Genomic DNA, 13,581 nt, shown 5'->3' with positions numbered 1-13,581 from the left:
CAACAGCTGATGGCATAATCAACTGGACTGAAGTCTAGTGTTGACAGTCAAGTCTGTCTCTGTACAGTCAACAGCTGATGATCAACTGGACTGAAGTCTAGTGTTGAGAGTCCATTCTGTCTCTGGCTGTCCGTTTCTAAACTTAATCAAAGAAGTTGACACTTGCAGGCTTGGGGTCAATTTTTTTTTTAAATTATATAAGTTGAGGAGGTGGATTGAAATGATATTCATGATTTGAAAACTCCTCATAGAAACAACTGACCCCAATCTTCCTGTATTGGTACATCTGATACACCACATCACCAACAGGATGTGGACACCTGCTCGTCAAACATCTCATTCCAAAATCATGGTCATTAATATGGAGTTGGTCCCCCCTCTTTGCTGCTATAACAGCCTCCACTCTTCTGGGAAGGCTTTCCAATAGATGTTGGAACATTGCTGCTATAACAGCCTCCACTCTTCTGGGAAGGCTTTCCACTAGATGTTGGAACATTGCTGCTATAACAGCCTCCACTCTTCTGGGAAGGCTTTCCACTAGATGTTGGAACATTGCTGCTATAACAGCCTCCACTCTTCTGGGAAGGCTTTCCACTAGATGTTGGAACATTGCTGCTATAACAGCCTCCACTCTTCTGGGAAGGCTTTCCACTAGATGTTGGAACATTGCTGCTATAACAGCCTCCACTCTCCTGGGAAGGCTTTCCACTAGATGAAGGAACATTGCTGCTATAACAGCCTCCACTCTTCTGGGAAGGCTTTCCACTAGATGTTGGAACATTGCTGCTATAACAGCCTCCACTCTTCTGGGAAGGCTTTCCACTAGATGTTGGAACATTGCTGCTATAACAGCCTCCACTCTCCTGGGAAGGCTTTCCACTAGATGAAGGAACATTGCTGCTATAACAGCCTCCACTCTTCTGGGAAGGCTTTCCACTAGATGTTGGAACATTGCTGCTATAACAGCCTCCACTCTTCTGGGAAGGCTTTCCACTAGATGTTGGAACATTGCTGCTATAACAGCCTCCACTCTTCTGGGAAGGATTTCCACTAGATGTTGGAACATTGCTGCTATAACAGCCTCCACTCTTCTGGGAAGGCTTTCCACTAGATGTTGGAACATTGCTGCTATAACAGCCTCCACTCTTCTGGGAAGGCTTTCCACTAGATGTTGGAACATTGCTGCTATAACAGCCTCCACTCTTCTGGGAAGGCTTTCCACTAGATGTTGGAACATTGCTGCTATAACAGCCTCCACTCTACTGGGAAGGCTTTCCACTAGATGTTGGAACATTGCTGCTATAACAGCTTCCACTCTTCTGGGAAGGCTTTCCACTAGATGTTGGAACATTGCTGCTATAACAGCCTCCACTCTTCTGGGAAGGCTTTCCACTAGATGTTGGAACATTGCTGCTATAACAGCCTCCACTCTTCTGGGAAGGCTTTCCACTAGATGTTGGAACATTGCTGCTATAAACAGCCTCCACTCTTCTGGGAAGGCTTTCCACTAGATGTTGGAACATTGCTGCTATAACAGCCTCCACTCTTCTGGGAAGGCTTTCCACTAGATGTTGGAACATTGCTGCTGTAACAGCCTCCACTCTTCTGGGAAGGCTTTCCATTAGATGTTGGAACATCGCTGCAGGGACTTGCTTCCATTCAGCCACAAGAGCATTAGTGAGGTCGGGCACTGATGTTGGGCGATTAGGCCTGGCTCGCAGTCAGCGTTCCAATTCATCCAAAAGGTGTTCGGTGCCAATGTTTGTCAATGGAGATTGCAAGGGTGTGTGCTCAATTTTATACACCTGTCAGAAACAGGTGTGGCTGAAATAGAGTATAGTGTATATGGATTCAACCAAAAATAAGATCACTAGGTGAGTTGACCTTCTGGGCTTCTTCTCTCTGTAGTTCTGTGTAGTTATCTGTGTAGTTCTGTGTAGTTATTTGTGTAGTTCTCTGTAGTTATCTGTTTAGTTATCTGTGTAGTTATCTGTGTAGTTCTCTCTGTAGTTATCTGTGTAGTTCTCTGTGTAGTTCTCTGTAGTTATCTGTTTAGTTATCTGTGTAGTTATCTGTGTAGTTCTCTCTGTAGTTATCTGTGTAGTTCTCTGTGTAGTTCTCTGTAGTTATCTCTGTGTAGTTCTCTGTAGTTATCTCTGTAGTTCTCTGTGTAGTTATATGTGTAGTTTTCTGTAGTTATCTGTGTAGTTCTCTGTAGTTCTCTGTGTAGTTATCTGTATTTCTCTGTGTAGTTCTCTGTAGTTATCTCGGTAGTTCTCTGTGTAGTTCTCTATGTAGTTTTCTGTGTAGTTCTCTGTAGTTATCTGTAGTTTTCTGTAGTTCTCTGTGTAGTTCTCTGTGTAGTTCTCTGTAGTTTTCTGTGTAGTTCTCTCTGTAGTTTTCTGTGTAGATCTCTGTAGTTTTCTGTGTAGTTCCCTGTAGTTCCCTGTAGTTCTCTGTGTAGTTTTCTGTGTAGTTCTCTGTGTAGTTCTCTGTAGTTCTCTCTGTAGTTTTCTGTGTAGTTCTGTGTAGTTCTCTGTGTAGTTCTCTGTAGTTTTCTGTGTAGTTCTCTGTGTAGTTCTCTGTAGTTTTCTGTGTGGTTCTCTGTGTAGTTCTCTGTAGTTCTCTCTGTAGTTCTCTGTAGTTATCTGTGTAGTTCTCTCTGTAGTTCTCTGTGTAGTTCTCTCTGTAGTTGTCTGTAGTTCTCTCTCTGTAGTTCTCTGTGTAGTTCTCTGTAGTTCTCTGTAGTTCTCTCTCTGTAGTTCTCTGTAGTTATATCTGTAGTTCTTTGTAGAGTTATCTGTGTTGTTCTCTGTAGCTCCCAGACTCCCTTCCTGAGCCTCTGCAGTAGCAGAAGCAATTAAAATAGCTACTTGCTCACACACAGCCCTCAATTATCTCAGTCACTGTGGGGCTCTGAGGTACTCTAGCTAATAACAGAGGTACCACAGAGAATGATCTCCAAGTATTGCACCTTCCTGGAGGCGCTACGGACTGTTTGCTTGGTTTGTGAGTTCTAAATATTGATTCGTAATGCCGGTATGAACACTTGATGAACATCCAGTGCAGTACTCAAGAAATCGTTGCAACCTATTGGAAATGCTACTATCCCAACAGGAAATGAACGGGCTCCGGCTGTACCTGGTATCTGTTATACCTTACAGTTCAGACGAGGTTCGGTTGACCAAAGGGTTCTTGAATGTCAAGGGCACTATAACACGGTTTCTGATTAAATCCCAGCCTTTGTTAAAGGATCCTGTAACAACGAGGCGTCAGGATCTCCTATAACGCATCACGTCCTCTATGACTGTCCTGACCTTGACCTTTGACCCTGTGTGATCCTTGATTGACGTGAACAAGTTGACCCGTAGGGTTACCTTCAGAAGGGTTGAGGGTTGTCAGAGCATCGCTGAGGCACATAACCTGTAGCGTTGAAACACATCTGCAGAAGACATCTGAGCTGTGTCATAACCTTGACCTCTGACATTGGGTCATGTGCTTGGTACTGCAGATGTCCTTTTATCAACTGTAACACAAGCAGATGTTCTTATTATGTAGAATTCAGTTTATCAAAATAATTATTTACATTTACCAAGCTACTGAACAGTGGTGTTATATATCTTGTTATCTAATCTACTCTACAGTGGTGTTATATAATCTACTCTACAGTGGAGTTATATATCTTGTTATATAATCTACACTATAGTGGTGTTATATAATCTACTCTACAGTGGTGTTATATATCTTGTTATATAATCTACTCTATAGTGGTGTTATATAATCTACTCTACAGTGGTGTTATATAATCTACTCTACAGTGGTGTTATATAATCTACTCTACAGTGGTGTTATATAAACTACTCTACAGTGGTGTTATATAATCTACTCTACAGTGGTGTTATATAATCTACTCTACAGTGGAGTTATATATCTTGTTATATAAACTACTCTACAGTGGTGTTATATATCTTGTTATATAATCTACTCTACAGTGGTGTTATATAATCTACTCTACAGTGGTGTTATATAATCTACTCTACAGTGGAGTTATATATCTTGTTATATAATCTACTCTACAGTGGTGTTATATAATCTACTCTACAGTGGTGTTATATAATCTACTCTACAGTGGTGTTATATAATCTACTCTACAGTGGTGTTATATATTCTACTCTGCAGTGGTGTTATATAATCTACTCTACAGTGGTGTTATATAATCTACTCTACAGTGGTGTTATATAATCTACGCTACAGTGGTGTTATATAATCTACTCTACAGTGGTGTTATATAATCTACTCTACAGTGGTGTTATATAATCTACGCTACAGTGGTGTTATATAATCTACTCTACAGTGGTGTTATATAATCTACTCTACAGTGGTGTTATATAATCTACTCTACAGTGGTGTTATATATCTTGTTATATAAACTACTCTACAGTGGTGTTATATAAAATCCTCTACATTGGTGTTATATAATCTACTCTACAGTGGTGTTATATAATCTACTCTACAGTGGTGTTTTATAATCTACTCTACAGTGGTGTTATATAATCTACTCTACAGTGGTGTTATATAAACTACTCTAAAGTGGTGTTATATAATCTACTGTACAGTGGTGTTATATAATCTACTCTACAGTGGTGTTATATAATCTAATCTACAGTGGTGTTATATATCTTGTTATATAATCTACTCTACAGTGGTGTTATATATCTTGTTATATAATCTACTCTACAGTGGTGTTATTTAAACTACTTTACAGTGGTGTTATATAATCTACTCTACAGTGGTGTTATATAATCTACTCTACAGTGGTGTTATATAATCTACTCTACAGTGGTGTTATATAATCTACTGTACAGTGGTGTTATATAATCTACTCTACAGTGGTGTTATATAATCTACTCTACAGTGGTGTTATATATCTTGTTATATAAACTACTCTACAGTGGTGTTATATATCTTATTATATAATCTACTCTACAGTGGTGTTATATAATCTACTCTAAAGTGGTGTTATATAATCTACTCTACAGTGGTGTTATATAATCTACTCTACAGAGGTGTTATATAATCTACTCTACAGTGGTGTTATATAATCTACTCTACAGTGGTGTTATATAATCTACTCTACAGTGGTGTTATATATCTTGTTATATAATCTACTCTACAGTGGTGTTATATAAACTACTCTACAGTGGTGTTATATAATCTACTCTACAGTGGTGTTATATAATCTACTCTACAGTGGTGTTATATAAACTACTCTACAGTGGTGTTATATAATCTACTCTACAGTGGTGTTATATATCTTGTTATATAATCTACTCTACAGTGGTGTTATATAAACTAATCTACAGTGGTGTTATATAATCTACTCTACAGCGGTGTTATATATATTGTTATATAATCTACTCTACAGTGGTATTATATAATCTACTCTACAGTGGTGTTATATATCTTGTTATATAATCTACTCTACAGTGGTGTTATGTATCTTGTTATATAATCTACTCTACAGTGGTGTTATATAATCTACTCTACAGTGGTGTTATATAATCTACTCTACAGTGGTGTTATATATCTTGTTATATAATCTACTCTACAGTGGTGTTATATAATCTACTCTACAGTGGTGTCATATAATCTACTCTACAGTGGTGTTATATATCTTGTTATATAATCTACTCTACAGTGGTGTTATATAATCTACTCTACAGTGGTGTTATATAAACTACTCTACAGTGGTGTTATAAAATCTACTCTACAGTGGTGTTATATAATCTACTCTACAGTGGTGTTATATAATCTACTCTACAGTGGTGTTATATAATCTACTCTACAGTGGTGTTATATAATCTACTCTACAGTGGTGTTATATACTCTACTCTACAGTGGTGTTATATAATCTACTCTACAGTGGTGTTATATAATCTACTCTACAGTGGTGTTATATAATCTACTCTACAGTGGTGTTATATAAACTACTCTACAGTGGTGTTATATAATCTACTCTACAGTGGTGTTATATAAACTACTCTACAGTGGTGTTATATAATCTACTCTACAGTGGTGTTATATAATCTACTCTACAGTGGTGTTATATAATCTACTCTACAGTGGTGTTATATAATCTACTCTACAGTGGTGTTATATAATCTACTCTACAGTGGTGTTATATAATCTACTCTACAGTGGTGTTATATAATCTACTCTACAGTGGTGTTATATATCTTGTTATATAATCTACTCTACAGTGGTGTTATATATCTTGTTATATAATCTACTCTACAGTGGTGTTATATATCTTGTTATATAATCTACTGTACAGTGGTGTTATATAATCTACTCTACAGTGGTGTTATATAAACTACTCTACAGTGGTGTTATATAATCTACTCTACAGTGGTGTTATATAAACTACATCGAGGGCTTTAGAGCAGAAGAGATGTGACAGACGACCCCTGTTTCACGTCGAGGGCTTTAGAGCAGAAGAGATGTGACAGACGACCCCTGTTTCACGTCGAGGGTTTCAGAACAGAAGAGATGTGACAGACGAGGGCTTTAGAGCAGAAGAGATGTGACAGACGAGGTCTTTAGAGCAGAAGAGATGTGACAGACGAGGTCTTTAGAGCAGAAGAGATGTGACAGACAAAGGCTTTAGAACAGAAGAGATGTGACAGACGAGGGCTTTAGAGCAGAAGAGATGTGACAGACGACCCCTGTTTCACGTCGAGGGTTTTAGAACAGAAGAGATGTGACAGACGAGGGCTTTAGAGCAGAAGAGATGTGACAGACGACCCCTGTTTCACGTCTAGGGCTTTAGAGCAGAAGAGATGTGACAGACGAGGGCTTTAGAGCAGAAGAGATGTGACAGACGAGGGCTTTAGAGCAGAAGAGATGTGACAGACGAGGGCTTTAGAGCAGAAGAGATGTGACAGACGAGGGCTTTAGAGCAGAAGAGATGTGACAGACGAGGGCTTTAGAACAGAAGAGATGTGACAGACGAGGGCTTTAGAACAGAAGAGATGTGACAGACGAGGGCTTTAGAACAGAAGAGATGTGACAGACGAGGGCTTTAGAGCAGAAGAGATGTGACAGACGAGGTGGGAAAGAAACAATGTTTCCACTTTTACCTTTCCCATGTTTCCTTTTTAGATTTACATATATTTAATTCAAACCTCCTTGTCATTTTTTAAATGCCTGTAATCTTCCATAAATGTTTCATTGTTATTCTTCACTAAACCTGGATAAAGAACAGAAGATGATGATACGCCATATTGTTTTAATGGAATTTCACCTCATGAGTGAATAGAAAAATCAGTACACATAGCTATTACCTTGCCCGTCCACGCATCTATAAAATAGCAACCGGCTAAATCTCATAGAAAGGATGCTTCTATTCTAAAACGGTAACCGTTTGACTGTCATCCGATGCCCGACAGCAATCAGGGATTGCCAGGCTGGAGATTAAAAGATATTTTACTCTTCAGGCAGAGTAAATTGGTTTTGGATTAAGGGGGGGGCGATTGATTGCCTTTAGGTGTAGGCTACAGCAGAGCTCCGTCCCAAATGACACCCCTAGTCCCCATAGGGTTTCCGGGCGTAAGTAGTGCACTGAGTAGGGTATAAGGGTGCTATTTGAGACGCATGTCAAAAGGAAGTCTGTTTTGAAGATCTGCGCTTCGTTCACGGACACACCAAGTCATTTTAGGGCCCCGAGCTATTCAAGAAAATGGAAGCCGGATGGAATCGATAGATATTATGTAGCAAGTTGCTAACACTATTCCACCACTCACGCTTTTCATTATTAAAGGAGAAATATTATTCAGAGGTTGTTTTATCTGGTGGGTTTTTGTAACAAAGATGGTGTGTGTGTGTGTGTGTGTGTGCGAGTGCGCGTGTGCGCGTGTGTGTGTGTGTGTGTGTGTGTGTGTGTGCGCGCGCGTGTGCGCGTGCGTGCGCGTGTGCGTGCGCGCGTGCGTGTGCGCGTGTGTGTGTGCGTGTGTGTGTGTGCGCGCGCGTGCGTGTGCGTGTGCGTGTGCGTGTGCGTGCGCGTGTGCGTGTGTGCGTGTGTGCGTGTGTGTGTGTGTGTGCGTGTGCGCGTGCGTGTGCGTGTGCGTGCGCGTGTGCGTGTGTGCGTGTGTGCGTGTGTGTGTGTGTGTGTGTGTGTGTGTGTGCGTGTGCGTGCGCGTCTGCGTGTGCGTGTGCGTGTGTGTGTGTGCGTGTGTGCGTGTGTGTGTGTGTGCGTGTGTGCGTGTGTGTGTGTTGTACTACAGACATCTAAACAATAGAGACTAGTTTAGTCATTAATGGACGCTGTCGTAAAGGTTCATTTTACTATTCAATCCAACCGTGTATCGTACGCAACCTTGACTTGAACAAAATAATACATTTAGTTAAATATATGTTGTTGTTCTGTCTAGAGTCTAGCGCCTCCATAATATTCCTTATTCTCCAACAGTAGATTGTTCTGCTCCTTGTCAATTAAGACCTTTTCTCTTCTGTTTTACATTCATCATGTTCTCTCATCTGCAATTCTCATATTTTCTGTTCTGCAATTTCAATCAAAGTGTTATATCGTTATCTTGTCAAGGTTTGTTTGTCCCGTAAAATATTCACAAGGATCCAACGCTGGTAAATTGACAGTCTGTCTGTCTGTCTGTCTGTCTGTCTGTCTGTCTGTCTGTCTGTCTGTCTGTCTGTCTATCTATCTATCTATCTATCTATCTATCTATCTATCTATCTGTCTGTCTGTCTGTCAATCTGTCTGTCAATCTGTCTGTCAATCTGTCTGTCTGTCTGTCTGTCTGTCTGTCTGTCTGTCTGTCTGTCTGTCTGTCTGATTCAGCAGAGCACACATACAGTAATGAATGAGTCCCAGATGGCACCCTATTCCCTATATAGTGCACTACTTTTAACCAAAACCCTATGGGCCCTAGAACCCTATTCCCTATATAGTGCACTACTTTTGACCAGGCCTTTACAGGGAATAGGGTGCCATTTAGGACTCAGACATAATGTTAGATTAGACTTTTTGTTGGGAAAAGGCAATACATTTTATCCTGTTGTTCGGATCAATAAACCCTGACAATTACATTTTAAATGCAAAAAGAAAATACATTTCAAGTACCATTTTCATGGCTACCCATCAAAAAATAATAATATTCTGTCCAAAAGAAAAAGTTGTGTTCTGGTTTCATCCTGAATACGTTCTTTGTTGTAGCAACATAAAGTAAACAAGAACAATATTTATGTTATATAACTTTGTCAATTTTGTCTTTAACGTCAACATTAGTCATTTCAAATTCAACATATGCTTTCCAGATGTCTTGTCTGGTCAATCCTGTTATTGTTCAATTCCAAGTGTGTGTAAGAAGATGATCAAATCAGACATGAGACGTTGAGCTGATTATCAAAGATTGAAACATATATTTTACAGATAGTTTTATAGGTGGATGGAGAGCACAGGCGGCTGGTGGCACCTTAATTGGGGAGGACGGGCTCATAGTAAAGTCTGGAGTGGAATTAATGGAATGGTATCAAACAGATCAAACAAGGGCACCGTGTTCTAAGGCACTGCTTTGCATTATGGGGTATTGTGTGTAAATTGCTGAGGATTTTTAAAATCCTTAATCCATTTTAGAATAAGGCTGTAATGTAACAAAATGTGGAAAAAGGGAAAGGGGTCTGAATACTTTTGCCCCCCTGCCCGCCCATGCCCGCCCGCCCGCCCGCCCACCCGACCGCCCGCCTGCCTGCTTCCCATGTTACATTCTTACTAAATTAACAGGCGGTTAAGTAATCTCCATTAACTCTCATTTAGTAATAAGAAAGATGTCAATATTCTTTGGTTGTTTTTTTACATCTAGAGGGCTCAGTTCTGGATCAGTACAAAGGTGATTCTATAAGACTCTATGGACCGTTACTAAAGGTGATTCTCTATAAGACTTTATGGACCGTTACTAAAGGTCATTCTCTATAAGACTTTATGGTCCGTTACTAAAGGTGATTCTCTATAAGACTTTATGGACAGGTGATTCTCTATAAGACTTTATGGACCGTTACTAAAGGTGATTCTATAAGACTTTATGGTCCGTTACTAAAGGTGATTCTATAAGACTTTATGGTCCATTACTAAAGGTGATTCTCTATCAGACTCTATGGACCGTTACTAAAGGTCATTCTCTATAAGACTTTATGGTCCGTTACTAAAGGTGATTCTCTATAAGACTTTATGGACAGGTGATTCTCTACAAGACTTTATGGTCCGTTACTAAAGGTGATTCTATAAGACTTTATGGACCGTTACTAAAGGTGATTCTCTATAAGACTTTATGGACTGTTACTAAAGGTGATACTCTATAGGACTTTATGGTCCATTACTAAAGGTGATTCTCTATAAGACTTTATGGACCGTTACTAAAGGTGATTCTATAAGACTTTATGGACCGTTACTAAAGGTGATTCTCTATAAGACTTTATGGACAGGTGATTCTCTATAAGACTTTATGGACCGTTACTAAAGGTGATTCTCTATAAGACTTTATGGTCCATTACTAAAGGTGATTCTCTATAAGACTTTATGGACCGTTACTAAAGGTGATTCTATAAGACTTTATGGACCGTTACTAAAGGTGATTCTCTATAAGACTCTATGGACCGTTACTAAAGGTGATTCTCTATAAGACTCTATGGACCGTTACTAAAGGTGATTCTTTATAAGACTCTATGGACCGTTACTAAAGGTGATTCTCTATCAGACTCTATGGACAGGTGATTCTCTATAAGACTTTATGGACCGTTACTAAAGGTGATTCTATAAGACTTTATGGACCGTTACTAAAGGTGATTCTCTATAAGACTCTATGGACCATTACTAAAGTTGATTCTCTATAAGACTTTATGGACCGTTGCTAAAGGTGGTTCTCTATCAGACTCTATGGAGGGGAGAAGCTGGATTTCAGTGGTTGTCTAAATGGCACTCTATTCCCTTTATAGGGCCCAGAGGGTTCAGGTCAAAGTAGTGCACTATATAGGGAATGGGGTGCAATTTGTGACGCAACCCTCAGAAAGATGTAAGTCTCTTCCTTACCTCCAGGTCTGCTTCCTCTCTCTGCCAAAAGACTAAATTGGGCGGCGAAGAGAAGAGGAGAATAAATTATCATGACGCCTCCGTTGACCCCCCCCCACCACCACGCCACCTCACCTACTTGAAGGTCACCTACCTGCAGCAATTACTGAGTGGCCCCTGGTCCTTGGCCTTATTCCCCAGAGGGGGGTTTACTAGTAGGGAGCTGGGGGGCTGGAGGGCTATAGACCTGGAAGCTGGCTAAGATGAAGGAAGAGAGACTACGGCTGCGAGGCTGGAAACACAATGGCATGCTGGGAGACCGGGAGGCTGAACACATTGGCTGACTGGGAGACTGGGAGACTGGGAGGCTGAAAACACAATGGCTGACTGGGAGACTGGGAGGCTGAAAACACAATGGCTGACTGGGAGACTGGGAGGCTGAAAACACAATGGCTGACTGGGAGACTGGGAGGCTGAAAACACATTGGCTGACTGGGAGACTGGGAGGCTGAAAACACAATGGCATGCTGGGAGACCGGGAGGCTGAACACATTGGCTGACTGGGAGACTGGGAGACTGAAAACACAATGGCTGACTGGGAGACTGGGAGACTGGGAGGCTGGAAACATAATGGCTGACTGGGAGACTGGGAGGCTGAAAACACATTGGCTGGCTGGGAGACTGGGAGGCTGGGAGGCTGAAAACACATTGGCTGACTGGGAGACTGGGAGGCTGAAAACACAATGGCTGACTGGGAGACTGGGAGGCTGAAAACACATTGGCTGACTGGGAGACTGGGAGGCTGAAAACACAATGGCTGACTGGGAGACCGGGAGGCTGAAAACACAATGGCTGACTGGGAGACTGGGAGGCTGAAAACACAATGGCTGGCTGGGAGACTGGGAGGCTGAAAACACATTGGCTGACTGGGAGACTGGGAGGCTGAAAACACATTGGCTGACTGGGAGACTGGGAGGCTGAAAACACAATGGCTGACTGGGAGACTGGGAGGCTGAAAACACATTGGCTGACTGGGAGACTGGGAGGCTGAAAACACAATGGCTGACTGGGAGACTGGGAGACTGGGAGGCTGAAAACACAATGGCTGACTGGGAGACTGGGAGACTGGGAGGCTGAAAACACATTGGCTGACTGGGAGACTGGGAGGCTGAAAACACAATGGCTGGCTGGGAGACTGGGAGGCTGGAAACACATTGGCTGACTGGGAGACTGGGAGGCTGAAAACATAATGGCTGACTGTGAGACTGGGAGGCTGAAAACACAATGGCTGACTGGGAGGCTGGGAGGCTGAAAACACATTGGCTGACTGGGAGACTGGGAGGCTGAAAACACAATGGCTGACTGGGAGACTGGGAGGCTGAAAACACATTGGCTGGCTGGGAGACTGGGAGGCTGAAAACACAATGGCTGACTGGGAGACTGGGAGGCTGAAAACACATTGGCTGACTGGGAGACTGGGAGGCTGAAAACACATTGGCTGACTGGGAGACTGGGAGGCTGAAAACATAACAGTGGAGAGACGAGACCTGGTTTAAGCGTCAGAACATCTCAGTGGAGAGGAGAGACCTGCTTTAAATGTCAGAACATCTCAGTGGAGAGGAGAGACCTGCTTTAAATGTCAGAACATCTCAGTGGAGAGGAGAGACCTGCTTTATGTTAGAACATCTCAGTGGAGAGGAGAGACCTGCTTTATGTCAGAACATCTCAGTGGAGAGGAGAGACCTGCTTTATGTCAGAACATCTCAGTGGAGAGGAGAGACCTGCTTTATGTCAGAACATCTCAGTGGAGAGGAGAGACCTGCTTTATGTTAGAACATCTCAGTGGAGAGGAGAGACCTGCTTTATGTCAGAACATCTCAGTGGAGAGGAGAGACCTGCTTTATGTCAGAACATCTCAGTGGAGAGGAGAGACCTGCTTTATGTCAGAACATCTCAGTGGAGAGGAGAGACCTGCTTTATGTCAGAACATCTCAGTGGAGAGGAGAGACCTGCTTTATTCAGAATATCTCAGCGGAGAGGAGAGACCTGCTTTAAATGTCGGAACATCTCAGTGGAGAGGAGAGACCTGCTGACTCTGAGACTGGAGTGATAGGGGAAGGAGCTGTAAAGTGGAACACATGGCAAAGGACACAAATATAAAATAATGGAGGAGATGGTGTGACTCAGCTCTGAGGCAGTAATGGAGGAGATGGTGTGACTCAGCTCTGAGGCAGTAATGGAGGAGATGGTGTGACTCATTAGCAGCTCTGAGGCAGTAATGGAGGAGAAGGTGTGACTCATTAGCAGCTCTGAGGCAGTAATGGAGGAGATGGTGTGACTCATTAGCAGCTCTGAGGCAGTAATGGAGGAGATGGTGTGACTCATTAGCAGCTCTGAGGCAGTAATGGAGGAGATGGTGTGACTCATTAGCAGCTCTGAGGCAGTAATGGAGGAGATGGTGGGACTCATTAGCAGCTCTGAGGCAGTAATGGAGGAGATGGTGT

This window comes from Salvelinus fontinalis, chromosome 11, assembly GCF_029448725.1.
Source record: "Salvelinus fontinalis isolate EN_2023a chromosome 11, ASM2944872v1, whole genome shotgun sequence".
NCBI lineage: Eukaryota > Metazoa > Chordata > Actinopteri > Salmoniformes > Salmonidae > Salvelinus > Salvelinus fontinalis.
This window is presented reverse-complemented; position numbering follows the sequence as displayed.